Source organism: Bufo gargarizans, chromosome 8 (genome assembly GCF_014858855.1).
Source record: "Bufo gargarizans isolate SCDJY-AF-19 chromosome 8, ASM1485885v1, whole genome shotgun sequence".
Classification (NCBI taxonomy): domain Eukaryota; kingdom Metazoa; phylum Chordata; class Amphibia; order Anura; family Bufonidae; genus Bufo; species Bufo gargarizans.
The window spans coordinates 47,436,957-47,455,933 of NC_058087.1; the positions used below are offsets into that span (position 1 = coordinate 47,436,957).

At 41.9% G+C, this 18,977-nt stretch overlaps 1 long non-coding RNA gene across 1 annotated transcript; it reads right to left on the reverse strand.

Annotated features, from left to right (window-relative positions):
• Nucleotides 1–719: 719 nt before the first annotated feature.
• LOC122945612 lies at nucleotides 720–5,672 on the reverse strand. The gene is made up of 4 exons (XR_006391127.1): nucleotides 5,520–5,672; nucleotides 4,407–4,435; nucleotides 2,649–2,847; nucleotides 720–853 (listed from the first exon to the last, which is right to left on the reverse strand). It is a non-coding gene; the product is annotated as an uncharacterized LOC122945612 (long non-coding RNA).
• Nucleotides 5,673–18,977: the final 13,305 nt, after the last annotated feature.

An 18,977-nucleotide genomic window follows, 5' to 3' on the forward strand; every position in this document is an offset into this window, starting at 1 on the left:
GCAGGGGCACTAAGGGGCATGACTGCTATGAAGGGGTACTAACATGACATATTTACTGTGTGAGGGCATTAAGGTGGTATGACTACTGTGTGGGAGCACTAGGAAGGAATAAATATTGTGTGAGGTGCTATGTGGGCATACTGTAAATTGTTTACTTCTCCTCATGTCCAGCGCAGTACTAGATGTGATAGAGGTTGTGAGGAAGTTGCTCAGGAGAGACATCCACAGTGCCCCCATAACATTGACATCCATAGTGCCCCCATAACAGTTACATCCAAAGAGCGGCCATAACAGTGACAGCCACACACAGTGCTTCCATAACAGTGACATCCACAGTGCCCATATAACAGGGACAGCCACAGCGCCCTCATAACAGTGACTGCCCCCTTTAATTATTACACCACCATTCAGTTTTTTTTCACGCGCGTGCAAAATGCACTGCACTTGTGCGGAAAAAAATGAACAATGAAATCGCAGTCAAAACTGACTGAAATTGTGTGCGCATATTGGTCAATATTAGGGTAGAAGTGCTTCCAAATACAATTTTCCCACCAGAGTGTTCCCCAAGTCTTAATTAGGATAGTGTATAGTAGAGTCTAGAAGGACAGCTCTCATGTGTTCTTGACAACTATTTTATGTGTTTGGCCCGCTGATGAAGCAGTCATCCTGATTATATGACAGTATATACAGCAGTTTATTTAGTGACAAATGACAAAGTGTTTTGGTGACATTAGTCTTAGTTTTATTGTCTATAGAGACAACAGGCAAATAGAAAGCATTTTAGGAGTCAGATTGAGATAAACTGGACAGACGTCATCTTCATGGTCCTCCTCTGCACTCCATGCATTTTAGGCTGTAATAGCACAGAGAAAAGATGGTAAGAAAAACTTCCAAAACTAACAATATGATCATATCCTCATCTACAACTAACTATACCGACTCTCGGTAATGAAGTGCATTATGTATTGAGGAAACTATGGCAATCACAAACACTGCAGAAACAATTTTACAATCTCTGAATTATTATTGGCAGAAAGCCAAGTTCATGAGAGGTTATTACAATATTATTAAGGCTACTTTCACACTTGCAGCAGGAGAGATCCGACAGGCTGTTCAGCCTGTCGAATCCGTCCTGCGGCTATTTCGCCGTGCCGCCGGACCACCGCTCCGTCCCCATTGACTATAATGGGGACGGGGGCGGAGCTCCGGCGCTGCACGGCAGTGCACGGAGAAAGGCCGCCGGACTAAAATTACTGCATGTCAGGCTTTTTAGTCCGGTGGCTTATGTTAAAAAAAAACAATAAAACTCTTGTAAAAAAAAAAGTTAAATGTTTGACATTTATGGCATTTTCTTACAAGTGTTAAAGAAAACACTGTGTGAAGAAGCCTGTTTTCACCCAGGCAGCCCCCTGATATGAGCATAGGAGCATTTCATGCTCCAAAGCTCTCCTTTGCCCTGCACTGAATTGCACAGGGCAAAGGCTACCGGGCTCTCCGTAGGCAAAGCTAGGCGGAGGCTTCCGCCTAGCAGTGAGCCAGGTGACATCACCACCACTAATGGGCAGGCTTTAGAGCTGCCCTAGCCTGTAAAAGGCTAGGACAGCGCTAAAGCCTGCCCATCAGTGCCAGTGACGTCACTGGCAACACTGCTAGGCCGAAACTTCGCCTAGCATTGTAAAAATATAAACAAACAGCCCTTGCCCTGCACAATACAGTGCAGGGCAAGGGAGAGCATCAGAGCATAAAATGTTCATATCAGGGGGACTGCCTGGGTGCAAACAGAGCACCGAACCCGGACAACCCCTTTAAAGGCTACGTACACCTTTGGGGGCATTTTTTTAAATTATGCATTGTACTCATTTTGAACTAAAATCTTTTTTTCAATTGGCCTTTATTAAAAATGTTGAACCAATGTCTTTGTGCAGCCTTGAGATTCTCTAGTAGCAGACTCTCCCTTCACTCTGCTCCGTCAGGCAGCTGAGCTGATGGGTTCCTTATCTCTGATCTCATTCACTATAGCTAAATTCTTATTTTACTGATAGGAATGTGGCTTAAATTAGTGTTTATGACCTTTTAGTAATAATGAGATATGGGTTATTAGATGACCGGCACAAAGTGAAAGTAAAAAGTATGATTCACACAGCTAAAAGAAAATTAACTCTTTGACAGGCTGAATATTTTTAACAAATACCAATTGAAAAAATGATATTTAGCCCAAAATAAGTAAAATGCAATTATAAAAAATTGCACCTGAAGGTGTACATAGCCTTTAAGGCTGGTGGACTTAAACCCATCACAACCTTCACAATCAGTAGCCCAGCAGATATGGACCAAATAGAAATAATATGGACTAAAAAGCACTGCACAACTGATCAACAAAACTTAGATCACCATAGATCCCTTTTTTAATGTTTTGTGAGGTACTAGGGCCACTTTCTAAAAAAGTTCTCCATAAATATTTCATCGACATTTAGTCAAATACAACAATACAGACAGGATTTAAATGAAACATAATCATTATTAAAGGTAATAAAACACATTTGGATATAATTCTGATTTGATGTAAATACAAATAGATAAATAATGACTTATTCATGAATTAGTATAGTATGTACTATATATATTAGATATCATGAGAACAGCCTCACCATATTATCACATGCTAGCAAGGTCTCCAATTTTGTCCATTATTGGGGTAGTAGGGCTGATAAGGCTGATTGGGTTGACCACACTGGTTGGGGGGAGGGTAGCATGGGTTGCTTGGAGGAGGACAGGGATTATAGACAGGAGGACTGGGATTATAGACAGGAGGACAGGGATTATAGACAGGAGGACATTTAGATGGCTCTGAAAAAAAAAATATAACGTCAGTTATATTTCAATGTCATGATGGAGCGTCAACCTGAAATCACCAGTGTGAGAAGTCTGTACATTTCTTTTCTTTGGAGTAAGTAAGTATCGGAGAAGTAGTTGGACACATTTGTATTAAGCTAATAATGGCAAGTACAAAGCATCAAATTAAAATCAGTGGATTAATCACACTTTTCTTTCTGTCTTAAATAAGGATATTCGAGAACAGAGTGGGGAAGGTGGTGGCTGGAGGACCCCACTTGTCGATTTTTGAAAGCCCCATAGAAATTAATGGAGGGTGGCTGCGCATGCGCAGTGTGCCCTCCACCACTTTCAGGGCTCCATTCTTGATGTAGGTTCAGGTCCCAGTGGTGGGACCAACACCTATCAGACAATGGGGGCATATCCCTACGATATGCCCCCATTGTCTGAGATGGGAAAGCCTATTTAATGTCCTAGCGCTGTAAGTACACATGCAAATAGTTTCAGTATGTATCATGCATAAAACAGTTTTGGTCAAAAATGCTCATGCACAATAATAAGAATATTTTGTTTTCTATTGAGGAAGATCTTTGTTTAGAATTTCTATTGGAGAACTTCCATTAAAAGGGTTTAAAGGCTTTTCACTTCAATATAGCCCTCAAATTTGTGAGGGAAAAAAAAGAATTTTCAATTATATTTGTTTTAATTGTCTGCACTTAATTGCAGCAGTACTCAGTCTGTACTTAAAGAGAGTCCATTGACACTTTTGACCCTGCTAAACTTCTGTCAGCATGGGGGCTGGGAAGAGCAGTACAAACATACCTTTTGTGGAGCTTTTGTTATCAGAAGTAGTGAGAATATGAAGTTTTAGTCTGCCAAATTCTGCTCTTTCAAGTGGCCAGGGTGGAGCATTACTTAGAAGTGCTCTTTATATTGAACTGCTTCACAGCCCCTCCCCAGTGACCACTGTAGCATCCACTCAGGAGGGGAGGGACTGTGAAGCAGCTCAATGCAGAGAGCATTTCACAGTAAAAGCTCCACCCTGGGCACTTGATTTGGCAGAATACAACTTCATATCCTTACTACTGAGAAGAAAAGCTTCTCCACAAAGGCTATGTCTGTACTGCTTTCCCCATCCCCTACAGAGTGTTGTCAGCAGTTTAGCATTGTTAAAACTGCTGACAGACTAAATGTAATGTCTTCCCTGAGCAGATTGATACATAGTTTTGTAAACGATCCACTCATTGGTCCTAATCATTGACTAACATCCTTCCCTGTATCAGTGGGAATACAAAGATAGCTATCAATCACTGAGTAGGACTGCTCAGCTCCTCCTGCTCCAGCAGCCTGTGGATTAGACATTTTCATGGTAACCAGTTTCCTTTAATAGTCACACACACACTTGTAACATTGGTCCAAACATTAGCAGCAAGTGAGTTCAGAAATGTAAAAAACTTTGCCCTTGCGTGGCCAGGGGAAGGGCTGATAGCCAGTACTTTTGATGGTCAGAATTGCTCACTATTGCTAAGAGATAGATAGATAGATAGATAGATAGATAGATAGATAATACTTACGATTGTTTGGAGAGCTCATGATTGAAAATCTGAAAGAAAATAATATTAATAGCATATATATACATATATATACAGAAATAATGTATGAAATGAATACCTGTATACAAGATTGATAACACCACTGACTAGTGAACAACAGGTTTGTATACCTTACTATAGGAGGCTACTCTATGGAGTCTACCTCTAAATTACCATCCAGTATGAGCTCAGTGTAGGATCAAGCAGTATGGAAATTATACTACAAGCGATCATTGACTAATCAACCCCTCTCTATGCCTTCAGAATGCCCACAGTACAGAACACTACAGGGCACAGTCAGATACAGTATATAATGCATATCTCTAGCTCTGACCTACAATAGTAGTGGTGATATATACAATTTAAACTGATCACCACAGTTAGGTGTATGGGGTATTAAAACAGCTTTGGAAGTTTTGTGTAGGCTATTGCTTTTTTAAAAAATGATTAAAGGGAACCTGTCACCTGGATTTTGGGTATAGAGCTGAGGACATGGGCTGCTAAATGGCTGCTAGCACATCCGCAATACCCAGTCCCCATAGCTCTGTGTGCTTTTATTGTGTAAAAAAACTGATTTGATACATATGCAAATTAACCTGAGAGGAGTCCTGTGCCTGACTCATCTCACGTACAGGACTCCTCTCAGGGTAATTTGCATATGTATCAAATAGTTTTTTTTTACACAATAAAAGCACACAGAGCTATGGGGACTGGGTATTGCGGATGTGCTAGCGGCCATCTAGCAACCCATGTCCTCAGCTCTGTACAAGAAATCCCGGTGACAGGTTCCCTTTAAGTCCTATATTGGAAGTTATGTATAATACAGTATTTCTAGTAATATGGGGTAGTAGCCTCTTTCAATTTAATATGGAGTAGTAGCCTCCTCCTGATATTTTGGTTTTTTTTAATATGGGATTTTCTTTCTTGTTGCTTATGTAGAACAAATGTTTTCTGCAAAGCTGTACACAGATCACCAAAATCTCTCTTGAAGAAAAATAGATTAATGGGTGGATGGATAGATAAATAGATATAGATTTTTAACATTAAAGGTATTCAAAACCACGTACTACAAAATAGTGCAAGTTATACACTTACCTCTATGTGGAGAAGTTTCAGTAGGAATAGTCGATTTTGTATGAGTGAATGAGAGGAGCTGAATTTATAGTAAATTAAGAGATAAAGTAAGTGTAATAAGTTAGACAATCAGTGACATTGGCAAGAACCCACTCCTTTCTGTACTTCCAGCAAAAGAGGATTTTACCGTAGTAATAGCCAAAATCAAGATTTAAATGACCTATGTTCAATAATCAATAAAGAATTGAGCAATAAATGTCAACAAAAAAAAGTCACCTGTTTATTTCCATTTTGTTCCAGCACCGCTGCTATAGTCCTCCCCACCAGTCTCTGTTTTCTTGTCTGTAGAGGTGAGTTGCCCGTATGTATATCCACATGACCTCTCATCTCAGTGGTCAGTGACCTCAGTGACATATGGTACCCCAGTGAGTATACACTTCCCCAAATGCACTATAGTTTTTTAGGTGTTTTTGCTGTTTACTTTGTGGTAAATAAAAACAAAAAAAATGCTAACATAAAAATGACATAAAATTAAGCCTATCGTATCAATGAAAAATGATCAGAATTGACTGGCAAAAGAATCACTTTCTCACAAATGTATTAAAAGCCACATAGGACACCAGTAAGGAGGCTACGTACAGTGTATATGGTCTGGTTTAGGGTCTGTATTAGTGTATTAGGGTCTGTACAGGAGGTATGGTCTAGGGTCTTCCTTTTCTATTAGTTTCTATTAGTTTAGGAGGTCTACTTTATTCTGTATTCTGTATAGATCTGCTGAGCTTTTCAACAAGGGGACACCCCAATAACAGTTAAATTAGACAGATTATTCATCCCAATTTCAGAATCAAGGCCTAATGGAATTACTTATTTATAAAACAAGGGGGACACCCCAATAACAGTTAAGTTACACTACTTATTCATCCCAATTTGAAAATTAAGGTGTGATAGATCTTTTTATCGATTAAACCAGGTGGGCACCCCAGTAACAGTTAAAGTACACTGCTTATTCAATATACTACTTATCCAATTTCAGAATCAAGGCGCAATAGAATTGCATATCTATTAAACAAGAGGGACACCCCAATATCAGTTAAATTAGACAGTTTATTCACCCCAATTTGAGAAGCAAAGAGTAGCAGAATTGCTTATCTAATAAACAAGGTGGGAACCCCAATAACAGTAAAATTACACTACTTATGCACCCTAATTCAAGAATCAAGGTGTAATACAACTGCATATCTATTAAACAAAGGGGCTCCCCAATTATAGTTAAGTTAGACAACTTATTCACCCCAAAAAGAGGACACTGTTCAATTAGATAGCTCTGTGCAGGGATTGATGCAAACTGAGCTATCTTCTATGGATCTTTTCAGCGTCTGATTACACAACCTGCACTGTCCCTGCAGTCTCCCTATGCTCTGCCTACAGTGTGTAAAAACTCTCCCTATGATCACCCTACACTGTTCCTACACTGTCCCTGCAGTCTCCCTATCCAAGATTCTACAATTAACACTTTGTTAAACACTGTCCCTAGCACTTGTCACGTCTCTCCCTATGTTCAGTCCCCAGTAAAATGGCTGAGACCAGGCAGGATTAGGATTTTCATAGGGCTGTGACATCACAGGGCGTGGCTTGCTGATGATTGGCTGGCTGCATTGCATTGTGGGTGATCTCTTGTTCCTGGGCTTCTTACTTGCACTTTGTAACACTTGTCACTGCCATTTTAGGAAAAAAATTATTTCTTACCATGAGGGGCCAGCAAATTTTTCCTAAACTTCAGATCGAATTCCACTCCACATACTTTGATTCGCTTAACACTAGGCCTAACAGTAAAAAAAAAAAAAGGGAGGGCATTGTGACAATAAGTATACACTGTATATCACAAAATGTATATTTTATTTTACACACTCTGGACAAAAGTTGCTCAACAAAACAAATTAGCTGGCAAAAGTGTAGGTTGGTAATAATAATGCATTTGATATATGGTTATAAATTACCAGCTAAAGATGTCATTTAGACAAGTCAAAAGTTGTATAGGCAATTAATGATGCAATCACATTTAGTGATATAAAGCCGATGCCAAGCGTTTTCATACAAAGATTTTTGTGTAGAAATTAATTTGCATGTGATATTATTAAGGGTCCATTCACACGTCCGCAATTTCGTTCCGCATTTTGCGGAACGGAATTGCGGACCCATTTATTTCTATGGGGCAGCACGATGTGCTGCTCGGATCCGCACTTCCGGGTCCGCAATTCCGATCCCGAAAAAAATAGAACATGTCCTATTCTTGTCCGAAGGCATTTTCTATGAGCATGACGGCGATGTGTGGTCCGCAAAATGCCGTGGATCTGCAAAACACACACGGACGTGTGAATGGACCCTTATTGTGTTTATTGTATTTATTGTGTTTAGACAACAACAATTTACATAAAACAAGCCTGTTTTTACATCGTTCACATCACCAAAAGATCACAATGTACCTTTACATTACCACAATTCGATAATGACAAACAATAATTTATTTCTTTGCATAAAAGGTTGAACGAACCTTTTTTTATTACAGTCGTTCAGTTGCTACATACATTTATACTGCACAATTATCGTCCAAAATGAATAATTAGCGTTCCAATTGTAACAATTATCTACTTGTCTTAATCCACCTTAATAAGGTATATCATAATGTTATTTGCTAAAATAGCAAATCCCTAATAGGGTCTTAATTGCAATAATTATAATCACGTAATTTCAAGTCAGCAACTCAAATGGGTTGTCTAAGGGTACTTTTACACTAGCATTTTTCTTTTCCGTCCTAGGGGCTCTATACCGGAAAAGAACTGATCAGTTTTATCCTAATGCATTCTGAATGCAGAGTAATCCGTTCAGGATGCATCAGGATGTCTTCAGTTCAGTCTTTTTGACTTTTCAGGGCGGAGATAATACCGCAGCATGCTACAGTTTTATCTCCGGCCAAAAAAACTCAACACTTTCCATAGGAATGTTTTAGTGGCGGATCCGGCATTCAAATTGCCGCATTGACGGACCCGGTATTCCGGTCTGCGCATGCGCAGACCTTTAAAAATGCGGAAAAAAAAATACCGGATCAGTTTTGTCGGATGACACCGGATAAACAGATCCGGTATTGCAAAGCATTTTTCAGACTGATCAGTCATTTTTCAGACTGATCAGGATCCTGATAAGTCAGAAAAATGCCTGATCAGTCAGAAAAAATGACATGCGTTTGCATACAGATTGCCTGATCAGGCAGGCAGTTCAGGCAACGGAACTGCCTGCCGGAATCAAACAATGCAAGTGTGAAAGTAACCCTAATGCTCTTATATTATTTGTAAAAGAGAAAACAAACGTTCCTTCTGATTGGTGCTGTCCTTATATTATAGTATTCACCTATGGAGGACTCGATCAAAGTCCAAACCAGTTAATTTGATTCAAGTAGGCATGATAGACAATTTTATTAGTTTATGATATTTAAGACTGCCTTGACATACTGTATGTGTTTTGTTGGCACCTCTAGTATAAGTATCACAATTAGGGCTCATGCACACAAACATTTTTTTTTGTGTCCGTTCTGTTTTTTTTTTTGGCCTGTATGCAAAACCATTCACTTCAATGGGTCCGCAAAAATACAGAAATGACTCAGTCTGCATTCTGTGTCTGTATGTCCTCATGGCTGTTCTGCCAAAACATAGAACATGTCCTATTATTGTCCGCATTACGGACATGGGTAGTACTGTTCTATTAGAGGCTGGCCTTTTCCGCAAGATGCAGAATGCACACGACCGGTATCTGTGTTTTGCAGATCTGCAATTTGCAGACTGCAAAACATCCAACAGTCGTGTGCATGAGACCTTATGCTGCGTCACTTCATCTATGAGTAGCCACACCTAGAAGAGGCAGCAGCAGCACAAAAATTTGAGACCTATTCTGTCGGGTAATACTCTATTATGTAGTCTCTGAAACGAAAGAAAGTAATTGATAAGAACACATGACACTTTGTAAGATTTTGTAATATATTTTATTTAAGGTCCATAAATATTGGGACATCGACACAATTCTAACATTTTTGGCTCTATACACCACCACAATGGATTTGAAATGAAATGAACAAGATGTGCTTTAACTGCAGACTGTCAGCTTTAATTTGAGGGTATTTACATCCATATCAGGTGAACGGTGTAGCAATTACAACAGTTTGCATATATGCCTCCCACTTATAAAAAAAAAAAAAAAAGTAATGGGACAATTGGCTTCTCAGCTGTTACATGGCCAGGTGTGTGTTATTCCCTCATTATCCCAATTACAATGAGCAGATAAAAGGTCCAGAGTCCATTTCAAGTGTGCTTTTTGCATTTGGAATCTGTTGCTGTCAACTCTCAAGTTGAGATCCAAAGAGCTGTCACTATCAGTGAAGCAAGCCATCATTAGGCTGAAAAAACAAAACAAACCCATCAGTGAGATAGCAAAAACATTAGGTGTGACCAAAACAACTGTTTGGAACATTCTTAAAAAGAAGGAACGCACCAGTGAGCTCAGCAACACCAAAAGATCTGGAAGACCACAGAAAACAACTGTGGTGGATGACTGAAGAATTCTTTCCCTGGTGAAGAAAACACCCTTCACAACAGTTGGCCAGATCAAGAACACTCTCCAGGAGGTAGGTGTATGTGTGTCAAAGTCAACAATCAAGAGAAGACTTCACCAGAGTGAATACAGAGGGTTCACCACAAGATGTAAACCATTGGTGAGCCTCAAAAACAGGAAGGCCAGATCAGAGTTTGCCAAACGACATCTAAAAAAGCCTTCACAGTTCTGGAACAACATCCTATGGACAGATGAGACCAAGATCAACTTGTACCAGAGTGATGGGAAAAGAAGAGTATGGAGAAGGAAAGGAACGGCTCATGATCCTAAGCATACCACCTCATCAGTGAAGCATGGTGGTGGTAGTGTCATGGCGTGGGCATGTATGGCTGCCAATGGAACTGGTTCTCTTGTATTTATTGATTATGTGACTGCTGACAAAAGCAGCAGGATGAATTCTGAAGTGTTTCGGGCAATATTATCTGCTCATATTCAGCCAAATGCTTCAGAACTCATTGGACGGCGCTTCACAGTGCAGATGGACAATGACCCAAAGCATACTGCAAAAGCAACCAAATAGTTTTTTTAAGGGAAAGAAGTGGAATGTTATGCAATGGCCAAGTCAATCACCTGACCTGAATCCGATTGAGCATGCATTTCACTTGCTGAAGACAAAACTGAAAGGAAAATGCCCCAAGAACAAGCAGGAACTGAAGGCAGTTGCAGTAGAGGCCAGGCAGAGCATCACCAGGGATGAAACCCAGCATCTGGGGATGCCTATGCGTTCCAGACTTCAGGCTGTAATTGACTGCAAAGGATTTTCAACCAAGTATTAAAAAGTGAAAGTTTGATTTATGATTAGGGTTGAGCGAACCCGAACTGTAAAGTTCGGGTTCCTACCGAACTTTAGGATTTTTGGACCCCGGATCGGAACCCGAACATTTTAGTAAAAGTTCGGGTTCGGTGTTCGGCACTTTCTTGGTGCTTTTTGAAAGGCTGCAGAGCAGCCAATCAACAAGTGTTTAACTCTATGCCCTTAGAAGCCATCACAGCCATGCCTACTAATGGCATGGCTGTGATTGGCCAGTGCAGCATGTGACCCAGCCTCTATATAAGCTGGAGTCACGTAGCGCTGCACGTCACTCTGCTGTTACTAGTGTAGGGAGAGGATGCTGCTGGTGATTTCAGGGAGAGAATAGGAGAGAATCTTTGTTCAGAACTGGAATCTAACTCAGCAATCTACATACATTTAATTGTGTGGGTGCAGGGCACAACCTTTTTACCCTACCCTGAGCCCAGTGACAGAAAAAAATTACTTTTATTTATCTGTTAGTTAGGTGGGTGGCGGCGGCGGCCATTTTATGCAAGCTCAGTGCACCAGCACTGCATCTGAGCTTTTGTGACATTGAAATCCAAGCTTGAAAAACTGCACTAATAATCTGGTGTTACAAAATCACCCTTTTTTTGGGCAATATCCAACATCTGGATTAGTCAGTGTGCAATTTAAGCTAGAAATACAGCCATAATCTTTTGGGTTTTTAAAAACACCCTTTTTTTTTGCCAAAATCCACTATTTTACAGATCTGCACGTGTGAAATTCAAGTTTAATATATACAGCTTTCATATTCTGTTACTAAAAAAAACACACTTTTTTGGCAATATACAACATCTGGATTAGTCAGTGTGCAATTTAAGCTAGAAATGCAGCCATAATTTTCTGGGTTTCTAAAAACACCCTTTTTTGACAAAATCCACTATTTTACAGCCCTTGCAGCATTAGCACGTGTGAAATTCAAGGGTTATTTACTGCTGTCCTATTCAGTTATTAAACAAACACCCATTTTGGTCAAAAATGTTTATTTTTGCAGCCTTTGCTGCATATGTCATTGTGAGATACAGCCTTTACATAGTGTGGTTCTATTCAGTTTCTTAAACAAACACGCATTTTGGGCACAAATCTTTAATTGCGGCCTAGTCTGGATCAGGGCGTGTGAGATACAGCCTTTATATATAGTGGTTATATTCTTCTATTAATAAAACACCCTTCTTTGGCCAAAATGCACAATTTTTCTGGCCTTGCAGCATCAGCACGTGTGAAATTCAAAGGTTATATACTGCTGTCATATTCAGTTATTAAACAAACACCCGTTTTGGGCACAAATCTTTAATTGCGGCCTAGTCTGGATCAGGGCGTGAGATACAGCTTTTGCATACTAAAAGAAAGGTAAAAGTAACGCACAAGAGTGACTACGGCCCCAAGAGGTGCACTCACCCTGTCCACTCCCAGAGACAATAAATATAGAATAAAATTAACTGGGCACTCTCAGGATATCTGAACCAATTGAAATTTATTAGCATATATAGCAATAGCACTGAGCAACAGTATATATTGGCGGTATTAGACATTAAATATCAATATATATAAAAACACACAACGTGCAGTAATAACATATAAAACAACTGGAAAATAGAAATCTAAAAGTATAAAAAAATTTGAGGAATAAAATTGGAATACTCAATAATAAAATGTTCGTATAGATATTCAGCCAAATATTTGTATGGAAAAGTCAGATACTGGTAGCAATAAACGGTGTCCTATAATATTGTCCTATTCGATTTGATCACAGGGGTATCCAAAACTACAGTCCCAATACGTGGTCCACTGAACCAACTTTAAGCGGCGTCCCGCTTATCATATCCACCAGCAGCGTCCCACTGGACTAAAAGTCATATGAATAAAGGTGCTGGATAAAATCGCTGGATAAAATCAAACGGTCTTACCGTCTCCCTTGATAATTTAACAAAGGCAATAATGTGGTCCTCTGAGTCTGTAGACTGATAGTTCGTCAATAGATTTACACACTGGCAATTGTTTGGCACATGTATTCAGGCCTTCCACATGGACTCAGCCCTTACAGGTTGTATTCCAAGTGAGCCATTCGTGTGACAGACGATTCCTTCTTAACGGATATCCAGTCAATTCTCCAGAATCCCAAGTGGTCCAAGTTTCTGGGGTCCTGTCTAGGCTAGACGCATTTCGGGGTATCACATTACCCCTTCCTCAGTAGCTATCAGTCCCCCAAAGAAGTCCTTTCTTATATAGTGAATAGGCTATTCCCAAAACCAGGATCAAGTATTCCAAAAAACCTGGAGTGGATTGATTGTTTGGTCCACTCTATATCATTGCTTCTATTTTCCTTTCTCTAAATCTTTACAACATTGTATAAAATCCAATTACCTTTAATGTATAAATACACATATATGCTAAATGAAAATTAAAATAAGTTTCGACATACTACATTTAAAATCTTAATCACAATCTAAAATGTGCTCTAGTTTGGCTTTGCAGCTGAATATGAAAAAACCCTTTCATCCCCATATAGACCGAAGTCTGGTGATTCTAATGCAACAAAAAAAAAAAAGGCGGTTTTGATGCGTTTTTTGCGGCAAATGGCTCGGATACCTATTTATAATACTTCTATACTCTTAAAAGTCTGCAGAATCAAAATATAAGGGAAATATACTTTAAAATTGTATGTGATCGCCAACTAAAACAATCTGTCGGTGGTGCTATTAATTTAAACACCTATTTAGGGCAAGATAAGGAGAAATATAAGGAGAGCGTCAAATAAGGGACGTGGCCCAGGTCGTGGTGCTGCTGGTGGGGCTCCTGTTGCAGGGAGAGGACGTGGTCGATCTGTGCTAGCTACACGCACAAGTGAACCCCATTCCTCAGGTGCGAGTAGGCAACAGAACCTGCAGCGGTATTTGGTCGGGCCTAATGCGGCTCTATGAATGGCGAGGCCAGATCAAGTACAGGCGATATTAGATTGGGTTGCTGACAGTGCCTCCAGTTCCTTCACATTGTCTCCCACCCAGTCTCCTGCTGAAAGATCAGGGTTGGCACCTGCAGCCGATGTCCATCAGTCTTTCACCTCACCCCCTTGCAAATCAGCCAAGAAGTCTGAGCCCCAAGTCATGCAGCAGTCTCTTCTGCTTTTTGATGACTCTGTTAGCAGGGTTTCCCAGGGCCATCCACCTAGCCCTGCCCCAGAAATGGAAGAGATTGAGTGCACTGATGCCCAACCACTTATGTTTCAAGATGAGTACATGGGAGGACCATCGCAGCACGTCTCGGATGATGAGGAAACACAGGTGCCAACTGCTGTGGCTTTTGAAAGTGTGCAGACCGACAAGGAGGGCAGGGGTGAAGACTGAGTGGAAGATGATGTGGAGGACGATGAGGTCCTCGACCCCACATGGAATCAAGGTCATGCAAGTGACCAGCACAGCAGAAGAGGGAGCAGGGTGCAAAAGCGGAGCGGCCGTCCCCTAGACAGTACGCCTGCTACTGCCCACTGCAGCAAGGGACCGAGCACACCAAAGCCAGCTCCAAGGAGTTCCCTGGCATGGCAGTTCTTCAGACAATGTGCTGACGACAAGACACGAGTGGTTTGCACGCAGTGCAATCAGAGCCTGAAGCGAGGCATAAACGTTCTCAACCTGAGCACAACCTGCATGACCAGGCATTTAAGTGCTAGGCACAAGCTGCAGTGGAGTAGACACCTCAAAAACCAAGAAAGGTCTCTGGCTCCTCCTGCTTCCTCTTCTGCTGCAGTCTCGGCCTCTTCATCCACCTCTGAAGTGACACTGCCACCTGCCACCCCGCAAACAGAGGATCTGCCAGCAACACCACTACCTAGGTCGCCAAGCACCTCCACAATGTCCCACGGAAGCGTTCAGCTCTCCATCTCCCAAACACTGGAGAGGAAGAGGAAGTACCCCCTACCCACCTGCGATCCCTAGCCCTGAATGCCAGCATTTCTAAATTACTGGCCTTTGAAATGCTGGCATTCCATCTGGTGAAGATGGAGAGTTTTAAAGGCCTTATGGCAGTGGCTGTCCCACAGTACGTCGTGCCCAACCGCCACTACTTTTCCAGGCGTGCCATCCCTTCCCTGCACAACCAAGTGGGGGAGAAAATCAGGTGTGCACTGCTCAACGCCATCTGTGGCAAGGTCCACCTCACTACAGATACGTGGACCAGTAAGCACGGTCAGGGACATTATATCTCCATAACAGCACACTGGGTAAATGCAGTGGCGGCTGGGCATGAGGCGGATAGCCGTTTGCCGCATGTCCTTCCACCACCGAGGATTTCAGTTTGCCTCCTGTTGCTTTCTCTTCCTACTCCACTTCCTCATCCTCTACCGGCTCCTCTTCCGGTCAGCGTAACACCTTCACCACCAACTTCAGCACAGCCAGGGGTAAATGACAGCAGGCAGTTTTAAAACTTATCTGTTTGGAGGCCAAACCCCACACCGCGCAGGAGCTGTGAACGGGCCTTGAACAACAGACCAATGAGTGGTTGGTGCCAGTGAGCCTCAAGCCCAGCCTGGTGGTGTGCGATAATGGGCAACCTGGCACACATGAGCGATTACATGCTGCAGTGTCTCCGCAACGGCCGCCGAGTTGCCCACATTCTAACTTGTGCTGATTACTAGGTGGCCACGCTGCTGGATCCCTGTTACAAGGACAACGTACCGTCCTTAATTCCGTCACTGGAGCATGATCGTAAGATGCGCGAGTACAAGCACACGCTGGTAGATGCGCTGCTGGTGGCATTCCCACCTGACAGCGGGGGCACAGTGGAACCACAAGGTGAAGGCAGAGGAGGATGAAGAGGTCGCCAACGCAGCTGGGGCACCACCAGCACCTCAGAAGGCAGGGTTAGCATGGCCGAAATGTGGAAAAGCTTTGTCAGCACGCCACAACAACCAGCACCACCAGCTGATATGGAACGTCTTAGTAGGAGGCAGCATTTCACCACCATGGTGGAGCAGTATGTGTGCACACGCCTACACGTACTGAATGACGGGTCTGCCCCCTTCAACTTCTGGGTCTCCAAATTGGGCACATGGCCTGAGCTTGCCCTTTACGCCTTGGAGGTGCTGGCCTGCCCTGCAGCCAGTGTATTATCTGAACGTGTGTTTAGCATGGCAGGGGGCGTCATCACAGACAAGCGCAGCCGCCTGTCCACAGCCAATGTGGACAAGCTCACGTTCATTTAAATGAACCAGGCATGGATCCCACAGGACTTGTCCGTACCTTGTGCAGAATAGACATATATACCAGCCTTAACCAGCCATTGTTATACTGCAGCGCAATTGCTCATTCTTGTATTTTGGATATTTCACACTCTTTTGGAGTGTACCCTAATAAAATAAAATAATTAAAACCAAAATCCAGTGTTGGCTACCTCGTCCTCCTCCACTACTATTTTCACCTACACCGCTACGTCCACCGCCTCCTCAAACTCCTACTTCATATGGAACTCCACCTCATAAATCAAATTTTTTTGTTTTATTTGTACGCATTTTATTTTACTACTTTGTCAGTTGCATTGTCAGTTACATTTTCGGGTGAAATTCACCAATTTTTGGGTGTGATGTACCACTGCTATACCTACTAGACAGGTAAAAAAAATATAATAATTTGTCTGTTACATTTTCAGGTGAAATTCACAAATTTTTGGGTGTAATATACCCCCTCCATCTACCTAGTTGCCAGCTTAATAAATTTTTATAATTTTTCTTTTACATTTTCGGGTGACAATAAACAATTTTCTTCTGTCATAGACCCCCGGTCTACCAAGTAAACAGGTTAATACATTTCTGTAATTTTTCTGTTACATTCTTGGGTTGCCATTTTACAATTTTGGACGTGAATAAACCCCTGCCCTGCATAGGTGACAGGGAATAAAATTTCATAAATTCTTCTTTAATTGATGCGCGCCACCTCCTTTCATTCAATGCTTAAACTTTAATAACTTGTACCACATTTGCGCTTCAATAACTTTTCCTACATTTGCGCTTCAGTAATTTGTCCCACATTTGCGCCTCAATAACTTTTCCCATATTTGCGCTTCAGTAATTTGTCCCACATTTGCGCCTCAATAGCTTCTCCCACATTTCCGCTTCATCCCATTGCAGCCATTGACCTCCCCTTGGATGAGGTCTCCCTTTCTCACGCTCCCTCTCTGGCGTGGAACCCTGATTCACCAATAACCGTGATCAACATGGTAGGCTCAGAAAAGAACACCGAAAGTTGATAGACAAGATATCGAAATGGATGGTGGATGTCACTGGGGTACCTCTACATAGGTGACAGGAACATACATTTAAAAAAATTGTCTGTTACATTGTCAGGTGAGAACATTTTGTCGGATAGAAACCTCTGCTCTGCATAGTTGACAGGGAATAAAATTAAAGAAATTCTTCATTAATTTATGCGCACCAGATCCTTTCATTCAATGCTTAAACTTTAAAAAGTTGTCCCACCATTACGCTTTAATAGTTTGTCCCCTATTTCCGCTCTATCATTTTAAATTTAAAACAATTTATCCTCCTTTGGATGTGGTCTCTCTTTCTCACTCTCCCTCTCCGGCGTGGAACCCTGATTCGCCGATAACCGTGATCAACATAGTAATCTCAGAAAAGAACATTGAAAGTTGATAGAGAAGATATCCAAATGGATGGTGGACGTCACAGGGACGTGCGATCAGGCAGAAGTTAGCTAGAGTCAACAAAGCGGCAGCAGGGCCTCTCCTGGCTAATGTTTCCAAATCCAAAATACCACTGTGACATTCCCTATAATTTTGCATTAATCATTCCAATAACAGGGCATCTTAAGAGTCCTGTATTGTTATTTATCGTCACTACCTCCCCGAGTCGGGAGTGGGTAATTGCTGCGCGCCCCCTAATTTCCTCAAAAGTCTTCCGTTTTAATAGCTTCTCCCACATTTCCCTGATACCCTGCCACCCGTGATCACCATGGTAGGCGTAGAAAAGAACATCGAAAGCTGATAGAGCAGATATCAAATTGGATCGTGAACATCACGGGGACGTGCGACATGGTGGGGCAGTAAGTGTGCACACACCTACACGAACTGACTGACAGGGGTCAGCCCCTGCAACTTCTGGGTCTCCAAATTGGGCACATGGCCTGAGCTTGCCTTTTACCCCTTGGAGGTGCTGGCCTGCCCTGCAGCCAGTGTATTGTCTGAACGTGTGTTTAGCACGACTGGAGGGGGTTATCACAGGTTATATTTCCCAATGTTTTGGGGTGTACCCTAAAAAAATATAAATAAATCAATTTAAAACCAAAAAGCAGTGTAGGCTACCTCCTCCACCGCCGCCTCCACCTACACCGCCACATCCACCGCCTCCTCAACCTCCTACTCCATATGGACCTCGTCCTCCTAGATGAAGATTATTATTTTCTATTTTTACGTATTTTATGTTATTTTAAGTCATTTCCCTATCCTCATTTGTTTGCAGAGCACTTGCCATGCTCTTAACCACATTTTGATGCCATGTGCAGCCATCTAGCCCTTTCCATGACATTTTTACAGCCATTTTAGTGCTCAAAAGTTTGGGTCCCCATTGACTTCAATGGGGTTCGGGTTCGGGGTCAAGTTCGGATCCCGAACTCAGACTTTTTTGTGAAGTTCGGCTAAACCCCGTCGAACCCGAGCATCCAACTCTACAGATTTGTAAATTTAGGTCTGGTCAGGAAAGTGAAAACTGTCTTGGTCGTGAAGGGTTTAAAGTGTTGCAATGCAGTTTACGTGGGAAAAATGACTTATGTAGACAGGTGATACCATGACCATGATCACTTTAGATTATTGCCAAAAGATTGTGAAATTGACAGTGCAGAGTTCAGACCAGTTCCAAGGAAATGCTGGCATACTGCCTTGCTCAGATTTATTTATTTATTGCAGATTTATTAAGGGCTCTTTCACATCTGCGTTCTTTTCTTCCGGCATAGAGTTCCGTCGTCGGGGCTCTATGCCGGAAGAATCCTGATCAGTTTTATCCT